General features: G+C 43.0%; 1 protein-coding gene across 32 annotated transcripts in view; it reads right to left on the reverse strand.

The window, feature by feature from the left end:
- The window catches only part of SIPA1L1 (signal induced proliferation associated 1 like 1), a 352094-nt gene that overhangs the window by 285601 nt on the left and 39188 nt on the right, over window positions 1-27305 (reverse strand). For 2 of the 32 annotated variants that reach the window (XM_059691705.1, XM_059691708.1), the window contains one exon: window positions 17614-17714. The exons of 29 other annotated variants lie outside the window; for them this stretch is intronic. The gene's annotated coding sequence lies outside the window, so the exon portion shown is untranslated. Of the gene's footprint in view, window positions 1-17613; window positions 17715-26092; window positions 26112-27305 lie in introns of those variants that run through there. One more of the 32 variants, XM_059691707.1, reaches the window with a different exon arrangement.

The following is a 27305-nucleotide window of genomic DNA, read 5'->3' on the forward strand; positions in this document are numbered from 1 at the left end:
ATATGGAAGATAACCCAAATTACCTTCAGGGAAAACTAGAAACATCCTATATAATAAAAGGCTAATATACAAATCAACCAAACGGGGAAAGGACCAGTCACTATGACACATACTGACCACCAGGGGGCAGACGCTCAATGCAGGAGCTGCCCCCTGGTGGTCAGTGCGCTCCCACAGGGGGAGCGATGCTCAGCCAGAAGCTGGGCTCAAGGCCAGCGAGCGCAGCAGCGGTGGCAGGAGCCTCTCCCACCTCCGCAGCAGTGCTAAGCCGTCATTCGGAAATCCCCTGAGAGCTCCTGGGCTGCAAGAGGGCACAGGCCAGGCTGAGGGAACCCCTGCTCCCCAAATGCACTAATTTCATGCACCAGACCTCTAGTATCACTATAACATGATACCTTCTCCACTGCACTCCTGCACCTCTCAAGATTCTTAATTAACCAATCATAAGTTCAACTATTTATTTCACGTATGGTAAGTTCCAATGCCAAAGCCACACAATAAGTTATCAATATGATGAAGCAAATGAGAATTTATATCCAGTCATTCAAAAATTACTGAATGCCCAAGATGTGCCATTTACTGAGTGCCTCTTACATCCTGAAAAGTCAAACAGAATACATAGGCCCTGTCTTCAGGGCTTTACAGTCTAGAGGAGCAAGCTAAGCAATTAAATTAAAAAGGTCAGAGAGAAACCAAGATGGCGACATAGGTAAACACCAGAGTGTGCTGCCTCGCACAACAACTTCAAAAATACAACTAAAAGACAGAACAGACATCATCCAGAACCACAGGAAGGCTGGCTGAGTGGAAATTCTACAACTAGAAGGAAAGAGAAAAGCTTACCGAGACTCAGAGGAGGAGCAGTGCCGAAGTAAAATACTAAGGTACAGAGGCGCACACGGAGCAGGCTGGCGGCTGAGGTCGCGGTTGTCTTTTGCAATCGGGAGGGAGTCTCAGGCTCTGAGATCCAGTTCCAGGCGAGTCTTTGGGGACCCAGACTCATACGGGAAAAGCGGGACTGTCTGGCATCAGTTGGAACTCGAGGGCAGCTTTCTCTCGGAGGTGCTTGCAGCGATTACCAGGACATTGAGAAGCGGAGCCTCTGAGGGCAGGACTGAGAGCAGCCATAACTGCTAGCTCCACCCTGTTGATCCCGTGGGATCCCCCACCCCCACCCAAGCCCTGCAGGGAGGCTTTTGCTGGGTAGCCTCAGGCAGAGGCTAGATTAGCACCTCCCTAGAGAACCAGGAGCGAGTGTGCCCAGTGGTCAGAGTGGGACCATCCAGTTTGCACCTCCTCGGACTCTTAAAGGACACACTCAGGGGGCAGACTCAGTGAGCACCAAAGCCCCATTGAAGCAAGTCTTGCCCCGGAGGGGTGTCTCCAGCACAGAAGTTCTCCCGCTGCAGACACAGCTGATTGTCACAGCCAATTGGCCTGGAGGTCAATTCCTCCCAGTGTTACCTACAACAATCAAGGCTTAACTACAACAAGACTGTGCACAAAGCCCACAAGGGGGTGCACCAAGAGTGTCCTCCTCAGGTAATTGGGGAGGCTGAACCACTGGGCCCCAGAGGACACTTAGCACAGAAAACCACTTTATCAACACAGGGAAGTATAAAAAAAAGTGGAGACAAAGAAACAGGACACAAATGACAGAAATGGAGGAAAGCAAACTACTGGATATAGAGTTCAAAACCACACTATTAAGGTTTTTCAAGAACTTTCTAGAAGCCGCCGATAAACTCAGTAAGACCCTCGAAAAGACCGGTGAGACCGCCGATAAATGTAGTGAGATCCTCAAGAAATCTAGTCAGACCCTCGAGGTTATGATAAAGGACCAACTGGAAATTAAGCATACACTGACTGAAATAGAGGATATTATACAGACTCCCAACAGCAGATTAGAGGATCGCAAGAATCAAGTCAAAGATTTGAAATACAAAGAAGCAAAAAACACCCAACCGGAAAAGCAAAATGAAAAAAGAATCCAAAAATACGAAGATAGTGTAAGGAGCCTCTGGGACAGCTTCAAGCGCACCAACATCAGAATTATAGGGGTGCCAGAAGATGAGAGAGACCAAGATATTGAAAACCTATTTGAAGAAATAATGACAGAAAACTTCCCCTACCTGGTGAAAGAAATAGACTTACAAGTCCAGGAAGCGCAGAGAACCCCAAACAAGAGGAATCCAAAGAGAACCACACCAAGACACATCTAAATTAAAATGCCAAGAGCAAAAGACAAAGAGAGAATCTTAAAAGCAGCAAGAGAAAGAAACTCAGTTACCTACAAGGGAATACCCATACGACTGTCAGCTGATTTCTCAACAGAAACTTTGCAGGCCAGAAGGAAGTGGCAAGAAATATTCAAAGTGATGAATACCAAGAACCTACATCCAAGATTACTTTATCCAGCAAAGCTATCATTCAGAACTGAAGGTCAGATAAAGAGCTTCACAGATAAGGAAAAGCTAAAGGAGTTCATCACCACCAAACCAGGATTATATGAAATGCTGAAAGGTATCCTTTAAGAAGAGGAAGAGGAAGAAAAAGGTAAAGATACAAATTATGAACTACAAATACACATCTATCAACAAGTGAATCTAAAAATCAAGTGAATAAATAATCTGATGAACAGAATGAACTGGTGATTATAACAGAATCAGAGGCATAGAAAGGGAATGGACTGACTATTCTTGGGGGGGAAAAGGGTGTGGGAGATGCGGGTAGAGACTGGACAAAAATCGTGCATCTATGGATGAGGACAGTGGGTGGGGAGAGCAGAGGGTGGGGTGGGAACTGAGTGGAGGGGAGTTATGGGGGGGGGAAAGAGGAACAAATGTAATAATCTGAACAATAAAGATTTAATTTTAAAAAAATAAATAAATAATAAAAAGTTCAGTAATCTACACTAATAAAAGAGAAAAATGGTAATTGGCGTATGACGATACCCTTTTCATTGGCTAATCAGGGCTATATGCAAATTAACTGCCAACAAGATGGTGGTTAATTTGCATATGTAGGCACAATGCAGGGAGGTGAAAGGGAAAGCAGGAAGAAGCCCCCTGCCACTGACAGTGATCAGAAACCCAGGGGGGAGCTAAGAAGTGGGGGGCAGGGCAAAGGCGGCCCTAGGGCTGCCTTTGCCCTGCCCCCCAGCCATGATCGGAGAATCAGGCGCCTTTGCCGCCCTGGCCAGTGATAGCAGGAAGTAGGGGTGGAGCCAGCGATGGGAGCTGGACACGGTTGAAGCTGGCAGTCCCGGGAGCTAGGGGTCCCTTGCCTGGGCCTAAAGCGGAGCCCACGATCACGGGACCGCTGCAGCTGCGGGTCCCCGCTGCCCGAGCTGGACGCCTCAGCCAGAGGCGTTAGGCCTGGGCAGGTGCGGAGCCTGCAACCGCGGGGAGCTGGGGGTCCCCTGCCCAGGCCTGACACCTCTGCCGGAGGCCTCAGGCCTGGTCAAGGGGCCGATCCGGTGATTGGTGATCGGAGGGTGATGAGGGTCAACTCCTCTGGCCGAGGCATCAGGCCTGGGTGGGGGGCTGAGCCGGGGATCAGGGGGATATGATGGTCCCCTTGCCCAGGCCTGAAGCCTGGGTCAGAGGCGTCAGGCTTGGGCGGGGGGTGGAGCAAGCGATCAGAGGGAGATGGGGGTCCCCTGCCCAGGCATGATTCCTCGGCCAGAGGCCTCAGGCCTGGGCGGGGGCCAGAGCCAGTGATCGGGGGGAGATGGGGGTCCCCTGTCCAAGCCTGACATGTCTGGCAGAGGCGTCAGGCCTGGGCAAGGGGCTGATCAGGCGATCGGAGGGTGATGGGGGTCTACGCCTCTGGCCGAGGCATCAGGCCTGGGCAAGGGGCAGAGCCAGCAATCGGAGGGGTCTGGGGGTCCCCTGCCCAGGCCTGATGCCTGGGCCAGAGGCATCAGGCCTGGGCTGGGGGCAGAACCAGTGATGGGGGGAAATGAGGGTCCCCTGCCCAGGCCTGACGCCTCTGTCAGAGGCGTCAGGCCTGGGCAAGGGGCCGATCCTGCGATTGGAGGGTGATGGGGGTCAACGCCTGAGGGCTCCCAGTATGTGAGAGGGGGCAGGCTGGGCTGAGGGACTCTCCCCCCCCCCCCACACACACACACACCCAGTGCACGAATTTCGTGCACCGGGCCCCTAGTCCTATATAGTAAAACCCTAATATGCAAATCGACTTAACAGCGGAATGACCAGTCACAAGGATGTACACTAACCACCAGGTGGCAGACACTCAATGCAGGAGCTTCCCCCTGGTGGTCAGTGCGCTCCCATAAGGGAAGCGCAGCTCAGCCAGAAGCCAGGCTCACAGCTGGTGAGCACAGTGGCAGTGGTGGGAGCCTCTCCTGCCTCCACTGCAGGTGGGTAGTAAGGAGCAAGGGTTCCAGACTGCAAGAGTCCCGGGCTGCGAATGGGATGTCTCACTGCCGGCTTAGGCCTGGGGGGGGGGGTTGAGGGGGGGAGGGGATCAGGCCTAAGCCAGCAGGTGGACATCCCCTGAGGGGTCCCGGACCGTGAGAGGGCACAGGCCAGGCTGAGGGACCACTCTCCCCTCCCCCCCCCCCCAGTGCACAAATGTCGTGCACCAATCCTATAGTATGCTACAAAGTAACTAATGCTAGAAAGCCAAGAAAACTACAGAAACTGGTCCTGAAAGGGGGGAAGAAAGAATTTATTCAATAACAGAAAGTAGTGTTTGAGAAAAAAGAAACAGCAAGGGCCCCAAAGGGCAAGATGTCACATTATGCAAGGAATTTCCACATCACTGGAACAAACAAGGCTCGGTGAGGAGAGACAGTGAGGAGAGAGGAGTTGTCGAGGAAGCCACAGGCCTGCTACCATGGGAAGGCATTCAGACTTCATCCTGTGGGCTATGGGGAATTTCTGGAGCATTTAGCTGTAGGAGCCTGTCCTCAGGAGACACTGGTTATTGGGAGTCACGGCTCTCCCTGAGGAGCCAAGCCTCTGTGGCTTCCTCTTGCCTAGAAGGTTGAGTTAGAGGGGTCCCTGGGCAGGAAGAAGACTGGACACTCTTCCTCCACACCTCAATTACACAGGCTGAAAACAATCCTCCGGATCTCCTGGTTCCCATGAGATACAGAACTGCTTCAGATCCTCTAAAAGCTATGGAATCTTAGAATGGAAAGGGTACCAGCAGAGCCGTCTCATGGCCTGTCAACTCTCAGAATCCCTTCGATACACCTCAACAAGTGACTACATATTAGACAACAGCTAACATGTCCTCGCTGTGTCTTCTTTTCTTCAGAACCGCTTGCTATAGTTCTTCTAACCAGGCATCATCTAAAATCCTTTCTTCAGGGTGGACGCCTCCTTTGGATGTACTCCGGCTGGTCAGAGCTGGGCACAAAGAGCCCCGATGCCCTCCAACCACAGCAGAGTACTGTCAGCACATTATGTTCTTGGAGTATAAAAGGCATTTCTCGGTTGCACTGACCTTTTACAGACGGGCAAGACAAGGATCGTATTAAATCTGAGGTCAAATAAAACACCTTGTCTATTCGTTCACACTGTTCTCATATGCACCATTTGCCTCTCCTTCACACCACTGAACACAGTTATAAGGTAATATTTATTTGTGTGATTATCTAAATAATGTCTGCATCTCACCGGCCTATGAACTAAGCAAGTTGAATGCAGGTACAAAACTGTTCGGGTTTTTTGGTTTTTTTATTTCCTTTTCACTGCCATTGCATTGTGAGGTCTTATCACAGTACGTCTGCCAAGAAAAGGTTCAGTAAATGCTAGATGAAGAATTGGATGTGCACACGCAAAAAAATTACATGGAGCAAGATACGGTAAGTGTGACAGGAACATTCAAGTCAACATTCTGTGGAAGCCCAGTGGAGGTTCCTACAACGCCCTGTGAAGGAAAGGCGTCCTAAGGAAAAGGGATCCGAGCCAATTCCTAAACAGTGTTTCAACTACATATTTAAAGTAAAGAAAATACATGGGCAATAATGTTACTTACATGGGAAAACAGTTACTTGAAAAATAGTTATTTACATGGGAAACTGTTCAGATTAAATTAATAAACAGAGTGATGGGGAATGGGGAAAGGTGGAGACAGCATAGAGGGAATAAATGGTGATAGAAAAAATAATACAATAAAAAATTAATAGAACAGTATGCCCCCTTACACTTACACACACACACGCACACACACACACACGAAAAAAATCAAAACCAGAAAGCCCTTCCAGGCTCTGAGATCTGCCTACCTGTCCCTCCTCCTTCCAGCTACCCACCGACCCAACTCCCTGGAGTGTGTTCTCTCAGGACTTCTTGCAGAGGAGCCAGCCCGGCTCACCCTTACCCAGTCTCCCTGTCTCAGAAACAACAACAAGCGAACCAACTGTCCTGAATACTTCGGAGATTCATCAGAACACTACTAATAATCAGGTAGAGTAGTAAAAATTCCATGGTGCGCCATGATTACAGATTCAAGGCAGCTCTTCGGTGAGAAATTAAAATCCTGGCTGACGTGCAGGGTGCACTAGGGGGATGCTGATGGAAAACAGAGGAGTCTGACAGCTCTAAGGTCCTAGAGCTCCTTGGGTGACTGTGATGCTCAGCCCGGGCTGGGAACTGCAGTCACAGACCCTCAGGCACCTGCTATTCATGCACTCGAGTGTATTTCAGGATTCCACCCCCTTCTGCAGGAAGGACCGCCCGCCTCCCCTTCCATTCCGATCCTAGGGTATCCTATTAGGAAAGCAGAGCAGGTGTGACTCTGCAGGTCATCACAGTGACTCTGGAGCCTGGAATATGGCACAGAAAGAGGGCTTCAGTCACGTAAAAAATTCATTTATGTGAATGTACAGCATTCCTCCAGGCTATGAAAAGAGAAACAAAAGCATGTGTAGGAGCCATCCACTCAAAATCTTACCGTGCATGGAAGATAATATTTGTGTGGTTTCAGAAAAAATTCCTTGTGACTGATCTCCCAAACATGCTAGATAGAAGAGAATTAACTTCTTTGCTCAGGTCAATTAAAGTCTAGGCAGTGGAGTTTGCTGTGACAAAGACCTGCATATACACTTTGTACTGAATAACTTTTGCATTACTTTTTTCAAATTCATGGTACATTATCTTAAATTGAGTGAAAGTGAACAAAATAGTTTGCAACATCTTCTGATTTGGAGAAAAGCTTAAAATTATATTGTAGGTCTATCTTCTATGAACACCTTGTGTAACATCCCATTAACACACTGCTCTACAGAGTAGGATTTGGGTACAAAAGTGATCGGTATTGGCCTCCTTCCAAAAGGTTGCTGAAATGCAATGTTTCCAAAATCTTACTGATACTCTAGAAATTCACTTGAATTCCTCTTCAACATTTTAGACATAAATTGAATCATACCAAAAGTATCTGCCTTACGGTGTTATTTAAATGTTAAGCACAATAAAACCAACCATTTTAATGGCTTGAAAAACAAGCCACACAATCCAGTAGCTTAAGCACTGGAGGGTTATTGTGCTGGTTTAGTCCCTTTCCCACTGTGCAAGAGACAAGACATTTTCCCATGTGCTAGAACAGGAAATCATGACACATCCCACTGGAAAACAATGCCTGGAGAGGTAAAACGGTTACACAGAGGGACAGTTTCGAACACATGTACACATAACTTGTCCTAAATGCTCTTTTTTACTCACCAAATTGTTTAATCCTCACCCGAGGATATGTCTCATTAATTTGAGAGAGAGAGAGAGAGAGAGAGAGAGAGAGAGAGAGAGAGAGAGAGAGAAACATCGATGTGAGAAACATCAATCAGTTGCCTCCCTCCCATACACTCCCCAACCGGGGATGGAACCAGCAACCTAGGTATGTGTCCTGACCCAGAAGTCGAACCCGCAGCCTTATGATGTACAGGAGGACACTCCAACCAAGTGAGCCACCCAGCCAGGGTACCAAACTTTTATGTGCCTTCTATAATTCAGATGATCCTAACACCTAGAGTAAGGCACACGCACACAACTTTCTTGGCTATGCACCTACTCATGTCTTTGATTATTAATTAAAAACAAACTTTAAGATGTGGCCTTTAATAACATTTTTAAATAGTTCTGTATTAACAATATTTATTCAGTCTGTCTTTTAATATATATCCTTATCTAAGTACCAACTAGTGTTCATAGGGAAGTCTGGGCATGCCTAACACAAACCAATGAGAAGGTTCATAGAAGGAGAAAGTATTGAGCTAGTATGCAAAAGAACTTGAATCCAAGTTAAAACACACAACTCACTGAACCTAGCTAAGCCTGCAAATTAAGGACAGTAAAATTTAACCTATCTAAACAATGTTGCTAAAGGGATGTATCGGCAAGATAACACATTTGCAACTGATTTTAAACGAAAAGTTTAATAAGCATCATTCAGCTGCTGCTCTGGTTAGAAACTGCTAAGACAGTTTCCAACTGGAAAAAAATAAAAGAGTGTTCCTCTGTTTACTTATCTTCAAAGCTTTGCTGCGTCCTTCTTCCTTTCCTCCCTCCCTCTCTCCCTTTCTTTCTTCTTCCTTAATTTCACAGAGACTTACTGTGCTTCTACCATATGCCAGATAGAGTTCCAATCCTGCACTGCCCAACAGAGGCAGTAGTCACATGTGGCCAGCAAGCATTCAACATGGCAGTGGTCCAAATGGAGGCTCACTGAAAGTATAAATATACACTGGGCTTTGAAGAATGGTGTGAACAAAAGAAGGTAAAATTTCTCAATTTTTTATATTGGGTTACATGTTGAAAGGATAGTATTTTGGATATGCGGGTTAAACCTATTATTAAAATTATCTGTCTTTCTTTGTACTTTCTTTTAACATGACAACTAGAAGTTTTAAATATATGGAAGCTCACATTATATTTCTGTCTGACAATGCTACTCTACACCTTGGAGATATATTAGGAGTCATGTTTCCTTACATGTAAACATCTATGGCCCTAAAATATTCAGCAGAAAAGGGAAACTGAAAAACAGCAAACATGTCCAGAGAGGACTCTGGGATGAAGGCCGGACACACAGAGCTGGACACACCTTCCCATTAGTCCTTCATTCTCCCAAAGGTAGGGTCCAGAGCCTCGGGATAATCAGTCAGCAAGACGGTGAGCTATGACCTTGACCGTCTTGGGGAAGACTGCTCCTTCCATGCTGGGTGCTGAGAATGTGACTTTTAATCCAGACTTACTAAGGAAGAAGGCTTTTAATTTAGGGCACAGGTAGTTTCAAGGCATCATTTTTAGTGCTTTGGGTTATGGCTCAAAAACACTTAAAAAGGCTTCCAATTGTTGGAAGATGATTCCTAACAAAGGCACCCTCCCTCTGCATTCCAACACCCTCCCTTATTATGAGAGTACTTCTTCGTTTTTCCTCTCCACAGGTCCAATTAGCCCTGCCTCTCCTCAATACCTTCAGTTCCCACATCACAGGCAGAGCTTCTACATAAAGAGCAAGAAGCTGAATCCAACCGCAGGAGTCCATTACAGTCTGAAGGTCTCTGCTGGTCTAAAGAAGACAGTTGGAGGAAGCTCCAATCGGCTGACTACCAGCCAGTTAAATGGAAGGTGACTTGTAAGATTTTAAGGAATTTCTGGAGGGTAAGTTTAGTTTAGACCAAATGGGCCTATTATTCAATAGCACTTTTTCTACCAAAAAGGCATCTTAAGCACTTGAACTTTATATTCCACGTGTTAGGAACTTACCTTAAATTCAAACCACAATAAGGCAAACATTTTGCTGGACCATCCATCTTTCTGGCAGGCTATCAAAGAAAACCAGGGCTTTCAAAAGATTCTCTACCCTGTAAAATGGGTGTAGCAGGAAGCCGAGAAACTCACATTCAAGGCAGATAATGTTATTTCATATTTGACCCCATCTCTGTCCTTTCTGCTCAGGCTGCTCTCTCAGCTGGGTGTGCCCTGTCCCTTCTGCCAACATAAATGTTACATCTCCCTCAACATCAAGCCCAAAGCCCAGTCTCACACAAATCGCCCCCAGTAACCCAAAATCCAGAATAATCTCTCTTCTTCACTCTCTGCCGGGAGCCGGTCCATCCTTGCTGTTTCAAGGGACCTGGCATATATGGCATACGGTTCTTAATATGTTTGCTCACCTTCTTGGCGCTGTGTTTTAACCAAGGTCACCTCTCCGAGAAAGGTTGAATCCCCAGGTAGGGATTTTCCCCTGAAGTTAGGGAGGGAATAAAACCCCTCAACTAAGTGCCAGGCGGGTAATTAATCACTTTAACTATGAACAATCATGCTTAAGCTACATAATCTTTACTCCCTGGAATGGAGATAAGAAACGCCCTAACCTTTGTAATAGAGATTGATAGGATTGAATCAACTGGTATAAATACAGATGTAACAAGACAGAAAGAGACAGAACTTAGAACACAGGGCTTGGAAGACAGGACCAAGAGAGACAGAGCCTAGGCACAGAACCTACACAGAATGTTCTCTAGGGACAGAAGAACTTCGCTGGAGAGAGCATGCCGGAGGATCCTGGAGAGGGACTGGCCTGGGAGCCTGGAGGCGGAGCCTGGCGAGAGAGCATGGCAGGGGATCCTGGACTGAACCTGACTGCGGAGATTGGCAGGAGAGCCTGACTGGAACCTGGTGACTGAACCTGGCTGGAGAACCTGTACAGAACCTGGCTGGAGATCCTAAGCAGAATCTCTCTGGAGATCCAGACCAGAACTTGGCTGGAGATCCTGGCTGGAGATCCTGGCTAGGCTGCTGATCAACTGAACGCTGTCTCCGTGTCATTCCTTCTTCGCCGACTCCGTCCACACCTTTGGGGAACTCCTGGACCCGCTGGGGCTGGACCCCAGCAACTCTCATAGGAACACAGTCAACTAAAGTATCATATGATATCTTACTTTACCTATTCTCAAAGTATTTCAAACACAAATAACTCAGAAGGAAAGCAATAAGGAAACATCAATAAGAAGTCTAAAAATTCATCACCCTCCCTTTCAATCAGTTGAAGATTTATCCGACCTTCATTCAGTCACAAATACGAACGTAACCCCAGGGATACAAAAAGGGTACACAGTCCAAATCCCTTCTTCCGTGGCAATTAGAAAACGCCTCACAGAAAAAGTAACATATCGGCAAAGAATTTAAGACTTTGTAGAGATTAATTAGGTAAAGTGAGAGAGGCATTTCAAAAGCAGCAAAGCAGGGCACATTAAAAGAAATGAGAGAATCTGTTTTAAACCATCACATAGAACCACTGAAAACAATAGTATCTTCTAATATATTAAACTAGAGGCCCGGTGCATGAGATCCATGCACTCGAGGGGGGGACGGGGAGTCCCTCAGCCCAGCCTGCTCCCTCTCACAGTCCAGGAGCACTGAGGGGATTTCCGACTGACAGCTTAGGCCCACTCCCCACGAGCCTAAGCCGTACGACAGACATCCTTAACACTGCTGTGGAGGCAGAAGAGGCTCCCACCACCGCCAATGCACTTGCCAGCCTTGAGCCCAGCTTCTGGCTGAGCGGCGCTCCCCCTGTGGGAGCACATTGGCCACCAGGGGGAAGCTCCTGCATTGAGCATCTGCCCCCTGATGGTCAGTGAGCATCGTTCAGTCTATTTGCATATTAGCCTTTTTTTATATAGGAATACTTATGTGGGCATTCGAGGTTCTACATAAATATACTCCAATCCACTCTGCTACATTTCCAAAAGTATAACAGCAAATCAGGATGGGCTCTCTAGAAACAGCCAGGGGTCAGATTCTACTAAGTTCTTCTTGGAAGATGTTTCCTAGTCCTTGCAAGCTTCTTAACCTACCTGTACATCAACTTCTTCATTTGTAAAATGGGGATGATCTACCTCAGAGAGTTATTATGTTATTTTTATGATTAAATGAATTAAAATAAATAATAATTAGAACAAGTTAGGCATTCAATAAATGCTGGCATCATCGTTTACTTCCCATGCTAGACACTATAGCAGATCTGAAGTTCTTATTCCCAGCACTTGTCCATGCCTCAATCTGAAGAGCTATTCATATGCTCAAATCCCACCTAGCAAGACACTGCTCAAACACCACTTCATACAGGAGCCTACTGAGCCTGCTCCCCTCACTCACTAGGAAATAATGTGAGTCTTCCTCCCTCCGCTGAACTCCTGGCCTTTCTTTGGGCACTTGTCGCTCTATTATCATTATGCCCATGTCTGATTTCCCCTAGAATGCTACAAAACAATCTTTAAGAGCAGGGACAACATCTTACTGATCCTTGTCCTCCCCCAGAGAACTGGCACAAATGGGCACTCAATGTTTGCTGTTGAACACATTAAAATACTCTCCTCTTTAATTAAGTCAAGAACAGACTAGAGCTTCTTAAATTGCTGTGACATCTACCAACTTATTCTTCCTAATAAAAACCCACACTGAAAGAGAAGCTCAGTTCAGTTTTCTGTAGTTCCTTTGTTAGTGAATCCTACAGAAAAGTCAATAATAAATTCTTCAGTTACTGACAAATCTGAGTCACCTTTAAACTGCTGCTGGGTAAACAAATCTTTCTTAATTCTCCAAACTAGTTCTAATGTAAATCTGTTTAGGTTATTGTTACTTTTCTGTTACTTATTTGCAAAAGGTGGAACAAAGTTTCCATAGCAATGCCATTTTTCCTGCTTATCCAGATTCTAAAGCCTATTCTGTCTGGATTTTACTGCTTTCTACCACCCAGACAAAGGAAGGCCAACCAGGAACCTCCCAGAACGCTTGGCTTACACAACAGCAGTGTCAATACCAAACTGCACAGACCTCTACTTTTGGTGCCCTGTCCCTAGTGAAGGAACGAGAAGACCAGCATCATCACTCTCCTCCATCGTTGACCTAACTCAGTAACATAATTATTGCTAAGTAACATTTGATTAAAATCCTAAGCTTTAATTAGCACAGAAAAGTGTTAACTAGAATTGGCTTCCTCTTACAATAAAAACATTTTGACATTCAAGCTCATGAAAGCAGTTCAAAGACAGTCTTCATCTACTATGCAGTATCAGAGACTTTCTAAGAAAGAGCCTTAAACAAATAAAATTAACAAAACAAGAGAAAATAAAACAGAATTCAAATGGGACTGCCCTATCCTTAAAATACATGTATGCTAACAAGCTCACAGATACAGAGAACAGACTGGTGCTTGCCAGAGGGAGGCCGAGAGACGAGTGAAGGAGAAAAAATATGTACATATGCAATTATTTTCCATAGTATCACACTGGATATCACGGATTCAAAAAGAAGGAATTGGACACAGAAGAAAGGTGAGGTTACCATCCCAGAAATACATTCACAGAGACGAGGGTCCCAAGAATGATCAACCTGACTGGCACACACACAGTATATCAGAAATCTATGAAAATATCCCACTGTAGCCTGGCCGGTGTGGCTCAGTGTCGATCTATGAACCAGGAAGGCACAGTTAATTCCTGGACAGGGCACATGCGCAGGTTGTGGGCTCAATCCCCAGTAGATTCTCTCTCATCATTGATGTTTTTATCTCTCTATCCCTCTCCCTTCTTCCCTGAAATCAATAAAAAATATATTAAAATATATATACATCCCACTGTTGTGGCCCATAACCAAAAAGATTATAAGCAAATGCAATGCACTCAAATGGCTTCTAAAACCAATACCCCTATGACTTTTCATGCACCAAGGCTATTTATACCTTGTATCAACAAATATAAAAGTTGTAACTAGATGAATCTATTTTCTATTTTTAAAAAATATATTTCTAATGTATTGATCACTATATCCCCAAATTGACAAAATCACTATAAATTTATCATTTCCTCTATAACCTAGCTGCTTCCAAAATAAACTAAATAAGAGCAGAAGAGGCAGGGAAAGGGAAGATTGTACACTCATTAAATACATGACATCAATTAATGCTTTATACTTTACCTAAATGCCAATTGTGCTATAACAGAAATAGCCAATTATTAATATTCTTTTTTTCTCCCAGTTCTCCTAATTAAGAGTGGGAAAACTTCCATTTTTCCTCGCATCTGAAACAAGCTTTAAGAGGCTTACAGGCCGAAACCGGTTTGGCTCAGTGGATAGAGCGTCAGCCTGCGGACTGAAAGGTCCCAGGTTTGATTCCGGTCAAGGGCATGTACCTGGGTTGCGGGCATATCTCCAGTGGGAGATGTGCAGGAGGCAGCTGATCGATGTTTCTCTCTCATCGATGTTTCTAACTCTCTATCTCTCTCCCTTCCTCTCTGTAAAAAATCAATAAAATATATTTAAAAAAAAAAAAAAAAAAAAAGAGGCTTACAGGAGGAGCATATTACCAGTAAGTGTTGCTAAGCTGCTAGTACTTACTAGACCTTTGGAATTCAAGTGCAATGGATTTTATGCTTAAATATGACAACCACAGAAGTATGATGATGATTACGAGATGAGACAGGGCTGGATCTAAAAGTACTACAACATAGCCATATTATCCCTACTCCACTTGAGATCACTTCCTTGCTTCCCAAGGCTAATAGCTATGGCTCATTATCAAGGCCTACCACCCTGACACTGCTCTAGATTTTAGATTTGTTCTACCCTCCTTCCCAAAAAACAGGCCTTTATCCTATTCCTTAATATCCTGTTCCCCAGACAAACTAAATTGGCTGACATTCCATAGGCAGACAATATCTCAAGATATAAGTTCTCCAGTGATAAGACTGGCAACCTAACAGGAGTCTTTGGAAAGCATCCCAAAATTCTAGGTTGAACACAGAACAACTTAGAGGTCTATGAGTTCTTGAGCATCCTTTAAATAACAGCATTAGGACTGACCCTGGCCTTCACAAGTATCATGAAATGAACATCATTTTGCAAAGCACAGGACAAGTTCTACACCATGAAGAATATTCAACTAAAAGTTATTTGCAAGAAGTATTCAATTACCAAAGAGCATATATACAAACTAGAGGCCCAGTGCACAAAAATTTGTGCACTCGGTGGGGTGGGGGGGGGGGTCCCTCAGCCTGGCCTGTGCCCTCTTGTAGTCTGGGACCCCTCAGGGGATGACCACCTGCTGGCTTAGGCCCGCTCCCCAGGGGATTGGGCCTAAGATGACAATCAGACATCCCTCTGGCAGCCCAGCAGTCCTCGGGGGATGTCCACTTGCCAGCGGGGAGCAGGCCTAAACTGCAGTCAGACATCTTTAGCGCTGATGAGAAGGCGGGAGAGGCTCCCACTACCACCACTGTACTGGCAGCCATCAGCCTGGCTTGTGGCTGAGCAGAGCTCCTCCCATGTGAGAGCGCCCTGACCACCAGAGGGCAGCTCTGCATTGAGCATCTGCCCCCTGGTGGTCAATGTGTGTCATAGTTACCAGTCATTCCCAGTCCTTCTGCTGTTAGGGTCAGTTTTCATATTACCCTTTTACTATATAGGATAGAGGCCTGGTGCACAGGTGGGGGCCTGCTGTTTTGCCCTGAAGGGTGTCCCAGATCAGGGTGGGGGTCCCGCTTGGGTGCCTGGCCAGCCTGGATGGGGGGATGATGGCTGTTTGCAGCTGGTCACACCCCCTTCAGGGTGGGGGTCCCCACTGGTGTGCCTGGCCAGTCTGGGTGAGGGGCTGAGGGCCGTTTTCAGGCTGGCGGGCAACTGAAACTCCCAGCCTCTACTTTTTTTCTGGGTTTTTTTTTTGGTGTTGTTGTTTTTTTGTGGGTGTTTTTTTTTTCTGGGATTTATTTACCTTCTGTGGCTGTCACTGGAGCTGAGAGCCAGCTCCAGCTCTGAGGCCTGGCTCCAGCTCTGAGGCTGCGGTTGGCTGAAAGCAGGTATCTGGGTTTGTTTAGCTTCTATAATTGAAACATTGTTGCCATCACTGCCACTCTAAGCTCTGAGGCCAAAGCTGGCTGAAAGCAGGTATCTGGAGCTTGTTTAGCTTCTATAACTGCAACATTGTTTCTTAGAGTGCAGCTCAGAGGCCAGCAGCAGCAGGCGGGGAACGTTGGCTTCCTCCATCACTGGAGCAAGCAAGCCTCCTGTTCGCTTCAGCTGCCTGGCTGCCGGCCGCCATCTTGGTTGGCAGTTAATTTGCATATCACCCTGATTAGCCAATGGGAAGGGTAGTGAAGTTACGGTTAATTACCATGTTTGTCTATTATTAGATAGGATACTTTAATTCCTGACTGCCCAAGGACACATTAATTACTCATCACACCACCTTACACAGATGTCCTCCTTTACAATTTTTAAAACACTCTCCTGTCTGTTATCGTACAAGATAACCTTAACTATCTTAAGATAGCCTTAACTATACTATAAATTTTATATTTCCCATTTATAGGTCAAGAAGATGGCAGTGTATTTAACTGATTTACCCAGGTATCTCAGGGTCAAGGAAATCTCTATTTTATATAATAGCCCTAATGTGTTTATTTTCAAAAATAAAGCATTTGAAAGAATATAGCAACAATTAACACATTCTCAAAATACAAAGATAACTAATCATTTATAATATTTATGCAATTATTTGCCCCTTCCAACAAAAAAATGACAGTACTATGAAAACTGTAAAATGGAAAATGTGTAAATTACTGAGTGCTCAATGTCTACCAAACCAAGCATAAAGAAAGTAAACATCAAAATACTTCCTAACATAAATGAAATCCATAGCAATAAGTATGTTAGTTTTCAAATCATTAAAACACAGTGGAACCCCCCCCTCCACACACACACACACACACATTTCCTTTTCTCCATATATAGCAAAAGATAACACTGAATTCGTGTTTTACATCCTAAAGATCAGCTTAACAATAATGTATGTTAATTAAAAGGCTTCATGTAAATAAACTAAAAAGTCCCTATAGAAGATGATTGACTATACGCTTACCTTCATTTCCTCCTAAAATGATAAATTGTTAAAAAACAGGAGAAGAAACAGCAGCATATGAGAGATTTCTACAAATTTCTGAAAGATATAGAAACAATGCATAACTGGAAACTGACTTAGCAACCTGGAGGAAGCTGAAGCCTAACTGTGGGCTTGAGGTGAGGAAGTCACCAGGAAGAAAATTCAGCTAAAAAAATGTCTACTCATGATGCAGAATCCAGAAAGGCTACAGAACTGAGGTCTGTGTAAAGGGTGAGACTGGAAACAAAAGGAACTGGTTTTAGAGTCTGTGTAAAGGAGCAATTAATTCCCTAACCCAACAACTGAGCAACTTAGAAGTGTGAGACTAGGGGTTATCCTGTGGGGAACTAATGAGATTTAGCCTGACACAATAGAGAGTCTCTATACTGAAAAACATGGGGCATCAGTTAACAGTAGGCATCCAGCCACCTTCAGATTTATAGACTGGAAAACTTTTTCTAGAGAAACTGACCAACCTGAGAGAAAAGGTCAATAAAAATTGGCATCAGTAACTCCCAATGAAACGGCAGGGCCCAAGCTAATCACTCAGAGTAGACCACCACAAATGCCAACCCATCACGCATACAGAGCATCCAATCAACTTTTAAGACCAAGAGTATTACCAGAGAAAAAAGAACATTATAAGTATAAAAGGAACAATTTACCATGAAGACATAATAATTATGAATGTATACACACCTCAAAATACATGAAGCAAAAATTAAGAAACTTCCCAAAAATCTATAGTGTTCAGCCGTGGGGCCTGTGTCAAGGAAATATTTCCAAACAATTTGATTTCTCTAAAAACAAGATTACAGACAAAATCAGTTTGAATAAAATACATGAGAAACATATGTTGACAGCTACCAAAAGAAAAATAGAACTCCTATTTGTAAATTAAAGAATAAATGGTTAACAAACTTTAGTAAAAGTTAAGAGTATGAAAACACTGAATTCAGTATCAAATATATCCAATTTTCTGAAAAATATTGCAAATGATAATTAAAGAAGTAAAAAATTTTTTGAAAAATATTCACAACAGACTAAAGAAATATATAATATGCCCAAAAGGCCTTTTTACCCACTGTAACAGGCATCTCATTTCATTTCTTGGGCTGCCCACAGTAACATGGAGTGTTATCCAATACTACCTCACACCCACAGTAGAGTTGCTCTACACCAGTGATGGCAAACCTATGACATGCATGTCAGAGGTGACATGCAAACTCATTTTTTGGTTGATTTTTCTTTGTTAAATGGCATTTAAATATATAAAATAAATAGCAAAAATATAAATCTTTGTTTTACTATGGTTGCAAATATCAAAAAATTTCTATATGTGACACGGCACCAGAGTTAAGTTAGGGTTTTTCAAAATGCTGACACTCCGAGCTCAAAAGGTTCGCCATCACTGCTCTACACAGACACATTACTGCTCATTTCAAATACAGTGACTCTAAACCCACTCTATCTTGTCTCTAGAGCAGCGTTTCTCAACCTGTGGGTCGCGACTCCTTTGGCGGTCAAATGACCCTTTCACAGGGGTTGCCTAAGACCATCCTGCATATCAGATATTTACATTAAGATTCATAACAGTAGCAAAATTACAGTTATGAAGTAGCAACGAAAATAATTTTATAGTTGGGGGTCAGAACATGAGGAACTGTATTTAAAGGGCCAGAGAGTTGAGAACCACTGCCTAGAGTGAAATACTTCTGAGGGTATCTTTTGCAAAACAACTTTGAAATCACAAAAATATCAGGAAGGGAGAAATAAGAGAGAAAAAAATATGATAAAAAATTTTTATCTATATAATACATATTCAAAACACTGGTAACATTTTAACCTATTCCTTTACATGTTAGGTGGGAGACTTACTGGAAACCCTGACAAACTATTCATTGATCCACCCAATCAAAACATTCTTATTAAATGCAAAATCTATAATAATAAAAGGGTAATATGCTACTTAGACCGGACAGCCAAACGACCTTCCGGATGTCGTTCCAGTCGTCCTTCCAGACGACCTTCCAGATAAAGCCTCAGCAGCGGGGTTTGAGACAGCTGCCATCACAGGCAGGGGCCGAGGCAGAGGCGGTGAGGGGCAATCAGGCAGGCAGGCGAGCAGTTAGGGGCGATCAGGCAGGCAGGAGAGCGGTTAGGGGCAATCAGGCAGGCAGGAGAGCGGTTAGGGGCAATCAGGCAGGCAGGTGAGTGGTTAAGGGCAATGAGGCAGGCAGGCAGAGTAGTTAGGAGCCAGCAGTCCCGGATTGTGAAAGGGTGCAGGCCAGGCTGAGGGATCCCCCGCCCCGTGCATAAATTTTGTGTACCAGGCCTCTAGTATTAATTATAATAGTTTCAAGGGAACTCTACAGATCATTCCTAAAGTAGACTTTATCCCATTGAGCCATTTCTCATTGAAGATGTATTCGGCCCATGTACTCATTCTAGTGTTTGTAAAGTGTAACCTATGATTATGCAATTGAATATTACAGTCACCCCAGGCGATTCTGTGTTTAAAGAGAAGTGTTTATGGCCATATCCTGCCAAACAACCATAATACCACTTAACCTCAGTTCAACCACTGCTTGAATGAACTTGTTAGGATTACACTGAAATACAGATGCAAAACAAATACTAGGCCAAGGAATGTAATGTCCACATATTAAAAGAGGGGAGGATCCTTATATAATGCCACTAGGACAGAATGTACATGAATATTTAAATTCTGAAAGCTGGAAATTTAAGTCCAGCACATGGACAAAAATAACAAATACTACATTTTAGAAAAAGGAATGAATTCCTCTAAAGGGTGGGGTGCGTCATCTCAGAAAGCAGCCCCAAGTAGGTAGCAATAAAATACAATGTTGTTTCTGGATCTTGCCAAACAAATTAGCAAATCTAGAAAAAGATACATCTGAGACCATTTTTTAAATGTACTGTTTAGAGTAGACTGTTTTAGGTTATTGATTTGAGTATACTATATAACAATATTAACTAAAAGTCACTACCACCCAATTGCTTCCTGTGATGTAAACCCACTCTGTGGTGCCAGACTAATTCTTAGTGAGCAAGTCAACACAAGAAGGTGAGCCAATGCACTCATTCTCTTCTGTCAGTCAGTTACCAAATATGTACTAGCCAAAATATGTCTTTTAAAGAATACTCATAAATTAAAAACCGGAAATGAGGCAGCATGATAATGTCTGAACTGTGGTTTATCAAACATTTTCTTACTTCTTAATAAAATACAGAGTTCATTCTGTAAGGCTGAGAGCCCACCCAATATGGTGTCTGCTTCAACCATTCAGACCCATATTTCAAGTTTAAAAAGGAGTTTTGTTTATTAAGGAGACTGAGTAAGGATTATAAAGCTGAAACTCACCATCACATGGACTCCAGACCATGCCACTTAAACCTCTATTTTATTTTATCATTCATGTGAAATGTGACACAGGAGTACACAAAGAATATATGTGAAACCATGTATTTGCTAAAATTCCATTTATAATAATCGTTATTGAGAAATAACCACCCATGGCTCCTTAAAACAATTATGCCTGTAATTTAAATTATGAGAACATATATTTCAGTGTGTTTTTGTTCATGGATTAAAAGAATTAACATTATTAAAATGTCTATACTATCCAAAGCAATCTACAGATTCAAAACAATTCCTATGAAATACCAACAGCATATTTCACGGATCAAAACAAATATTACAAAAATTTATATGGAACCAAAAAAGATCCCTATACTATCCAAAGCAATCTACAGATTCAAAACAATTCCTATAAAATACCAACAGCATATTTCACAGATCAAAACAGATATTCCAAAAATGTATGTGGAACCAAAAAAGACCCCTAATGCCCTCAGCCATCCTGGGAAAGAAGAACAAAGTTGGAGAGATCATAATACCTGATATCAAACTATACTACAAGGCCACTGTAATCAAAACAGCCTGGTAATGACACAAGAACAGGCATATAGATCAATGGAATAGAAGAGAGCCCAGAAATAAACCCACATCTTTATGGTCAATTAATATTTGACAAAGGAGGCCAAGAGCATACAATGGAGTAAAGACAGTCTCTTCAATAAATGTTGGGAAAATTGGACAGGCACATGCAAAAAAATGAAATTAGACCACCTTCTTATTCCACACACAAGAATAAACTCAAAATGGGTTAAAGACTTACATGTAAGATTCCAAACCATAAAAATCCTAGAAGAAAAATTTCAGACATTTCTCACAGCAATATTTTTGCTGATATATTTCCATGGACAAGGGAAACAAAGCAGAAAAGCAAATGGAACTACATCAAACTAAAAAGCTTCTGCACAACCAAAGAAGCCATCAACAAAACAAGAAGGGAACCCCCTGATGGATGGAGATTATTATGCTAAGTGAGATAAGCCAGTCAGAGAAAGACAAATACCATATGATCTCACTTACATGTAGAATCTAATGAACAAAATAAACTGACAAACAAAATAAAACAGACTCACAGATAATAGAGAACAGACTAATAGCTATCACAGGGAGGGTGGTTGGAGGACTGGATTGAAGAAGGTGAAGGAATTAAACAAAAAATAGATATATAAGACACATACAACAGTGTGGTGACAGCCAGAGGGGAAGGGAGGTGGTGTAGGTGGAGGTGGGCAAAGTGGGGGAAAATGAGGAGGAAAAGAGACTTTGCTTGGGACGGTGGGTACATGATGTAGGGTGAAAATTTTTTTGTTGAGTTGTACACTTGAAGTATGGTTCTGCTAGCCAATATCACCCCACTATATTCAAGTTAAAAAAAATAATTTTGTACCAAATATTAGTATATTGCTTTTATTATAAACTAGGGGCCCGGTGCACAAAATTCGTGCACTGGGTGTGGGGGGGGGGGGAGTGTCCCTCAGCCCAGCCTGCCCCCTCTCACATACTGGGAGCCCTCAGGCGTTGACCCCCATCACCCTCCAATCGCAGGATCGGCCCCTTGCCCAGGCCTGACGCCTCTGGCCTAGGCGTCCGGCCCGAGCAGCAGGAACCTGCAGTGGCAGCGGGGGGGCGCCACGATCACGCGGGCTCCGCCCCTGCTCCTGCAGGATGCCTCTGACTGAGGCGTCGGCCCGGGCAGCGGGGACCCACAGCTGCAGCGGCCCCGCGATCGTGGGCTCCGCTTTAGGCCCAGGCAAGGGGCCCCTAACTCCTGGGACTGCCAGCTTCGACCGTGCCCAGCTCCCATCGCTGGCTCCACCCCTACTTCCTGCTATCACTGGCCAGGGCGAAAAAGGCACCTGATTCTCTGATCATGGCTGGGTTTCCGATCACTGTCAGTGGCAGGGGGCTTCTTCCTGCTTTCCCTTTCACCTCCCTGCATTGTGCCTACATATGCAAATTAACCGCCATCTTGTTGGCAGTTAACTGCCAATCTTAGTTGGCAGTTAATTTGCATATAGCCCTGATTAGCCGATGAAAAGGGTATCGCCGTACGCCAATTACCATTTTTCTCTTTTATTAGTGTAGATACTTTCTATAAAATAGAGCTCCAAAGCACAAACTATTTCTGCATTTGTTAAATTATTACTGGTATTATAAGGCGAAATACAGAAATATAAGTAATTTAGAAAGTAACTGTGATGTCATAGATGCAAAGCACCATCTCAGATTCCATGAAATCCTGACATCGTAGTGGAAGCAGAAATCTTTGCAATCTAAATCTAACTTTCACATGTGACTTGACTTCTCCAAATCATTTCTAAATACTCAGCCTGAAAAATACCACCAACTGCACTGTGTTGCTGAGAGAAAGAAATGAGACTGTGTATACAAGAAGTTCTCAACTCTGTGCTTAGCATAAGATAGTACTGGCCATTATTGCTGTCTGTTATTGAAGGGAAAAGCATGTAGCAACCACACCTAAAGGAATTAAACTTGAGCAATACACTCACAGGTCTTTAAAGGTCTACCCAAAGAGTGAAATGAGACTACCAAAAAAAGGAAAATTGAACCAAGATGGCGGCATAGGTTAACGCTGGAGTTTGCTGCTTTGAACAACTACTTCAAAAGTGAAACCAAAAAACGGAGGGACATCACCCAGAACCACAGGGGCGCTGGCTGAGTGGAAGTCCTACAACTAGGAGGAAAGAGAAACGCATACGGACACTCAGAGGAGGCGCAGTGCTGAAGTCAAATTCTGAGGTGCGGAGTGCGCGGAGCGGGCTGGCGGCGGAGGGCGCGGTTGTTGTTTTCAATCGGGAGGGAGTCGCAGACTCTGAGCTCCAGATACAGGCGAGTCTTTAGGGACCCAGACTCAAACGGCAGAAGCGGGACTGTCTGGCTTTGGTCAGAGCGAGTGCAGCTTTCTCTCCGAGCTTTGCAGCGGGTGCTGGGACTCAGAGAGGCAGAGCCCCTTGGGACAGGACTGAGAGCCGCCATAACTGCTCTCTCCGGCCCACGCTGTTGATCCTGTTCGACCCGCCCTGCCCAAGCCCTGCACAGAGGCATTTGCCGGATAGCCTCAGGCAAAGGCTAGATTAGCACCTCCCTAGAGGACAGAAGTTCTCTCACCGCTGACACAGCTGAATCTCATAGCCACTTGGCCTGGAGGTCAAACCCTCCCTGGAATTAGCTACAGCAATCAAGATTTATCTATAAGACTGCGAACAAAGACCACTAGGGGGTGCACCAAGGAAGCATAACAAAATGCGGAGACAAAGAAACAGGACAAAATTGTCAATGGAAGATATAGAGTTCAGAACCACACTTTTAAGGTCTCTCAAGAACTGTTTAGAAGCTGCCGATAAACTTAATGAGATCTACACGAAAACTAATAAGACCCTCGATCTTATATTGGGGAACCAACTAGAAATTAAGCACACACGGACTGAAATAACGAATATTATACAGACGCCCGACAGCAGACCAGAGGAGCGCAAGAATCAAGTCAATGATTTGAAATGCGAGGAAGCAAAAAACATCCAACCGGAAAAGCAAAATGAAAAAAGAATCCAAAAATGCGAGGATAGTGTAAGGAGCCTCTGGGACAGCTTCAAGCGCACCAACATCAGAATTATAGGGGTGCCAGAAGAAGAGAGAGAGCAAGATATTGAAAACCTATTTGAAGAAATAATGACAGAAAACTTCCCCCACCTGGTGAAAGAAATGGACTTACAGGTCCAAGAAGCACGGAGAACCCCAAACAAAAGGAATCCAAAGAGGACCACACCAAGACACATCATAATTAAAATGCCAAGAGCAAAAGATAAAGAGAGAATCTTAAAAACAGCAAGAGAAAGAAACTCAGTTACCTACAAGGGAATACCCATACGACTGTCAGCTGATTTCTCAACAGAAACTTTGCAGGCCAGAAGGGAGTGGCAAGAAATATTCAAAGTGATGAATACCAAGAACCTACAACCAAGATTACTTTACCCAGCAAAGCTATCATTCAGAATTGAAGGTCAGATAAAGAGCTTCACAGATAAGGAAAAGCTAAAGGAGTTCATCACCACCAAACCAGGATTATATGAAATGCTGAAAGGTATCCTTTAAGAAGAGGAAGAGGAAGAAAAAGGTAAAGATACAAATTATGAACAACAAATATGCATCTATCAACAAGTGAATCTAAGAATCAAGTGAATAAATAATCTGATGAACAGAATAAACTGTTGATTATAATAGAATCAGGGACATAGAAAGGGAATGAACTGACTATTCTTGGGGGGGAAAGGGGTGTGGGAGATGTGGGAAGAGACTGGACAAAAATCGTGCACCTATGGATGAGGACAGTGGGTGGGGAGTGAGGGCGGAGGGTAGGGCGGGAACTGGGAGGAGGGGAGTTATGGGGGGGAAAAAAAAGGAACAAATGTAATAATATGAACAATAAAGATTTAATTAAAAAAAAAATAAAAATAGAAAAAAAAAAAAAGGAAAATTTACAAAACCATATGAATAGGTTCTCCAAGGCCTAGTATACTTTACCACAATTTAAAAAAAAAATCTAAGTTCTGTTCTGACTTGAGCATACAATGTCTAAGATTTCATATGCAAGACATTTACTACTTCATCTCTCAATAATCTGAAGACAAAATAAATCTTTTAATAAGAATTAATTAATATTTTAATAAGAAAACTCTAATAATGTTCATTAACATTTTCTGCAAAAGTAAAAAATTGGAAACAGGCTAATGTCCATCAATATAAAAAATATTGAAAAAATCAAGCAGCTATAAAGAGAATAAGAGGAATTTATATATACTAATATGGAATGATCTAAGACATGTTATCAAGTTAAAAAAATACATAAAACATATAAAATATGACTATGTTTAGACAACCAAAAAATAACTTATGTTACATGCGTACATATTTATGTACTTAAATTCATACACAAAGAATTGAAAGTATGCAAGAAATGGTGACCTCTTAGTTTTCCTCTGAATAATTCTGCTATTTGACTATTTCAGTGAGATTGTATTTATGTATTACTTGTGTAATTTATGACCCTCAAGGAAAGTTAGCCAATAAATACACTAGGCTAAAATAAAAATAAGTTTTAGAAAGCACTAGAGTTTACAAAAGGATTTTATATTTTAAATAAATCTTCTAACACATTACCTAATTTGATCCCCACAATAAGCTTATAGAATTTAAGGTAGTATCCTTATTTTAAAAGTGAGAACATTCAAGTACTTATTAATTAACAATTAATAAGTACAGCGCCCAAATGTAAACATGGTCTACTGACTCTAAATCCAGTGTTCTGGTCTTGAGGCTACAGTACCTCCATGCCCTGGAAACGCTAATATCTACACCAAGGCTCTCAGTCTCTGCAGTGCTTCCATTCACACAAAAGTTCCACATGAAAGTTCACAGTGCAGAGAAAAAAGGCACTAGAGGAGTCAAAGACCTGGGTTCTAGTCTTTTTTTTTTTTTTTTCAAGCAGGAGAATATCAAGTTTTAATACATACACATGAGGAATTCATAAAGCATGAAAACCCCATAAAAATTTCAAAGATGGTGAGGCAATATTTGGGTATATAACACATTTTTTAACAAAGGAGAAAGTGGGGAAGGGTTATTCAATTTCAGAAGTGAGACTGTACAACTTATAGGTAGTTCAGGAAGAGGCAAGGGACATGAGGGTACAGGCCTGTCTAAAGCCTCCTATTTACCAACCTGAATTCAAATTAGGCTAAGGTGACATCCTAAGCTCTCCTTCCTGAAGCAAGTTTCTCTGGTTCTCTTGGTTCTTTCCAGGTCTTGTTTTTCAATAAACACCTTAAAAGTAACATCAGAACCTTGGTTGTAGGTCTTTGCTTTTCATCATTTTGAATATTTCTTGCCAATCTCTTCTGGTCTGCAAAGTTTCTGTTGAGAAATCAGCTGACAGTCTTATCAGAGCTTCCTTGTAGATAACTGCTTTTCTCTTACTGCTTTTAAGGTTCTCTCTTTGTTTTGAACCTTTTACATTTTAATTATGATGTGTCTTGGTGTGGGCCTCTTTGGGTTAATCTGTGTTTCCTGAACTTGTATGTCTATTTCCTTCACCAAGTTAGGCAAGTTTTCTGTCTTTATTTTTTCAAATAGGTTTACAATTTTTTGCTCTCGCTCTTCTCCTGGCACCGCCATGATGTGAATGTTGGTATGTTTGAAGTTGTCCCAGAGGCTCCTTATACTATCCTCATCTTTTCAGATTATTTTTGTTTTGTTTTGCTGTTCTGGTTGGGTATTTTTTGCTTCCTTATATTCCAAATCTCTGACTTGATATTAGCTTCATCTACTCCACTTTTGATTCCCTATAATGTATTCTTCATTTCAGTTCATGTATTTTTTATTTCTGACAGGTTCTTTTTTATGGTTTTTATCTCCATTTTTATGTTTTCTATCTCTTTGTTGAAGTTCTCACTAAGTTCATCTACTCTTCCCCGAAGTTCCTTGACATCCTTATAACCAGTGTTTTGAACTCTGAATTTTGTTTAGTTCTTTTTCTGGAGTTTTGTTCTTTTCTTTAATTTGGAACATGTTTCTAGCCTTGATTAAATCACCACTAAGACTTCATGGCAAATCAAACTCTGTGCCCATGATTTTCTGTGGCTGCACATCAGATTCCACAGTAATATTTTTTTTAATATTAATACCCAGGCCTGACCTCCAGAAATTAAGATGTAATTGGTGAGGTATTAGCACATTTATTAGAAGCTCCCCAGGTCTACTAAGGTGTAACTTGGTTAAGACCACAACTTTAAGACTTAATATACCTATCTGATCAAAATCCTATATAATAAAGAACTAATATGCTAATTAGACTGAACAGCAGAACAACTATCCAAGCTACTGTCCGGACGACCTTCCAGATGAGGCAGGGGGTGCGGGGCTACGAGGGCCGAGG

This window comes from Myotis daubentonii, chromosome 1 (assembly GCF_963259705.1).
Source record: "Myotis daubentonii chromosome 1, mMyoDau2.1, whole genome shotgun sequence".
In the NCBI taxonomy this organism is placed as follows: domain Eukaryota; kingdom Metazoa; phylum Chordata; class Mammalia; order Chiroptera; family Vespertilionidae; genus Myotis; species Myotis daubentonii.